At 46.6% G+C, this 2,824-nt stretch overlaps 1 protein-coding gene across 1 annotated transcript in view; it reads left to right on the top strand.

The window, feature by feature from the left end:
• The window catches only part of HEATR3 (HEAT repeat containing 3), a gene marked incomplete at its 5' end in the record, with an annotated part of 22,516 nt that overhangs the window by 17,980 nt on the left and 1,712 nt on the right, over positions 1–2,824 (top strand). The window lies entirely within an intron of this gene.

The raw sequence follows: 2,824 nt of genomic DNA, 5'->3' as shown, positions 1-2,824 counted from the left end.
CAGCAGCCTCCGTGCTGCCTGGAGCACCGGGGCCCTGGCTGAGTGCTGCGGGCTGAGTCCCCGCTTAGTCACCAGAACGTGCAGCCGCTGGGACTTGAGCCAGATGGCGCCTGACGCTCTCCTTTCTGTGAGCTCAGCGATGTCAGTCATGTCCCCATGTGGGTGCACTGTGGTCTGGGGCCCTCAGAGCTCTTCACGTCTTCACCCTGATGGTATGTCCTGCAGTGCAGACAGTGATGTCATTGTCATGGGTACTTCCCTTTGGCGTGCTGAGGAAAAGGCAGACTCGCAGCCGGTCTCTGTAGGGGAATGGCGCCACTTTCATTCGCTGTTTTATTTGTTCTTTCATCTGAAGCATCACAGCTAACTTTGAGTCAAAAAATAATTTTCCAAACCTCTTCTGGGGGCAGGTGGAGTGACACCAAGAATTTTACAACAGCCTTGAACCACATGCGTCTAAATTTACCATTCCCTTCTTACCTAAATCTTAATTTTTAAATTATGTCGTTTTTTAAAACAAAAATATTTGTGTTTTTTGTATTTAGATTTTAAATTCAATATTCCCTCTTAAATCTTGGTGGGGAGAATAGAGGTTTTGATGGAAAGTTCTCCTGCTTTTTGTTGTTCTCCAATATGCATTTCTTTGATCTAAGAAGCTTTTAAAATAGAATTTCAGGCCTCATGGAGAGAACTCTGTGATAAGTTTTAGGTGGATATGATTGTATGGCTAGAAATTTAAATTTCCTGAAAAAATTTTAAGACATAAAGTAGTTTTCACCCAGCCGGTGTGTCTCAGTGGTTGAGCATTGACCCCATAAACCAGGAGGTCACCGTTTGATTCTGGCCAGGGCACATGCCCAGGGTGCGGGCTCGATCCCCAGTAGGGGGCATGCAAGAGGCAGGTGACATGATTCTCTTTCATCATTGATATTTCTATCTCTCCCTCTCCATTCCTCTCTGAAATCAACTAAAAAACAAAAAGTTTTCTTTTCCAGAAGAAAAGAAACTATAAACCCAGGCTGTGCCCATCTTCTGCCATTGTCACATCTGTAGTGGGTGTTGGTTTAGGAACATTAACAGCGGTTTGTTTTTATATAATGTTAATGTCATTGCAGTAAATTTAATTAAATTAAAAGGTGCATGATCTTATTTTATTTTTATGGCTCATGTGCTGTTACTCCATTTACTTTGAAAGTGAAAATGTTGACTCCGGCAGCTTGACAATAAGATGGCGGCGTAGGTAAATGCCTGTACTCATCACCTCCCACAACCACATCAAAATTACAACTAAAATACCCAACAACCATCGTCCAGAACCGCTGGAAAGCTGGCTGAATGGAAGTCCTACAACTAGAGGTAAAGAAGAAAGCACTGAGACTGGTAGGAGGTGTGGAGGCGCGGAACAGGCTGGTCTGGCACCCACGTGGGCTGCTTTTTTAATCTGGAGGAAGATCATCTCTGCGGAGGCCCCCGGAGGAGCAGGGGTCCCAGCCCCACACCAGACCCCCAGCCCAGACTCCCAGAGCTGAGAAAAGAAGTCCCTACGGGCAGTAAGAACTACGGGCTGTAAAAACCAGTGGGGACCGGGGCTTGGTAACACACAGGCTGCTAGAGATCCAGCTGTTCCTCTTTAAAGGTGGCACCACGAACTGAACGTACAAGGTCCGGCTTCCCTCTGAGCTCCAGCATCAGGGCGAGGTTCTGGGGAACACAGACACATACAAGGAGGAACTGGATTGTCTGGTATCAGGGCAGGAACTCGGGGGGCGGCTTTCTCCCAGACGGAGGTGCTCACAGGGATCATTATTCCTATGCTGGGATCTCCCCGGTCACAGTGCTGACTGGCAGCCATTTCTATTTGTTCCGTACTGGTGATTCCCTACGACCTGGTCCCACCTAATTTACAACCCCACCCAAGCTACAGCTGGGTCAGGAAGCCCCAAACCTATCAATAAAAGGCCCAAGACCCGGCACCAGTACCAGCCTGCCTTGCTTCACAGCTGGGCCTCATCTGGGCACTGCCAAACCCAATACAAAGAGGAGGAATTTAAAGATCTCTCGTAGCTTCTGCTGGGTGGCCCCAGGCAGTGGCTGACTTTGCACCTCTCTGGAGACCCAAGAGCCAGTGTACCCATTGGTCAGTGTGAGACCAAACCAGATTACAACACTTCACATCCATAAGTGACACACTCAAGGGGCAGACTCTGAGCACCAAAGCCCCACTGAAGCAAGTCCTGCTCCATAGAGGTGTCTCCTGCACAGCAGCTCTCCCACTGTAGTTGCAGCTGGTCTTCACAGCCAATTGTTCTGGAGGTTAATTCCTCCCAGTGACACCAACAGCCATCAAGTCTCAATTACAACAAAACAGTGCTCACAGCCCACAAAGGGGTGCACCTAGAGCTCCCAGCTCTGATGACAGGGGGCTGAGCCACCTCGCCCTAAAGAATACCTAATAAACAAGGCTACTCTACCAACTCAAGGAGATGTAGCAGCTCTACCCAATACATAGAAATAAACACAGGAAGCAGCCAAAATGTGGAGACAAAGAAACATGTCACAAATGAAAGAAATGGAAGAAAGCAAGCTACTGGATATAGAGTTCAAAACCATGGTTATAAAATTACTCAAGAATCTTCTAGAAACCTCCAAAAAAATGGAAAAGGACTAGTCAGAAATTAAGCCTACACTGACTGAAATAATAATGTACAGGGATTCAAAAATAGAGTAGAGGATTCTGAAAATCAAATCAATGATTTGAAATATGAGGAAGCAAAAACACCCAACCAGAAGAGCAAAAAGAAAAAAAGAATCCAAAAATATGAAG

This window comes from Myotis brandtii, unplaced genomic scaffold (assembly GCF_000412655.1).
Source record: "Myotis brandtii unplaced genomic scaffold, ASM41265v1 scaffold633, whole genome shotgun sequence".
Taxonomy (NCBI): Eukaryota; Metazoa; Chordata; class Mammalia; order Chiroptera; family Vespertilionidae; genus Myotis; species Myotis brandtii.
Note: the sequence above shows the minus strand (reverse complement) of the source record. Positions and strands in the feature narration are given on the sequence as shown.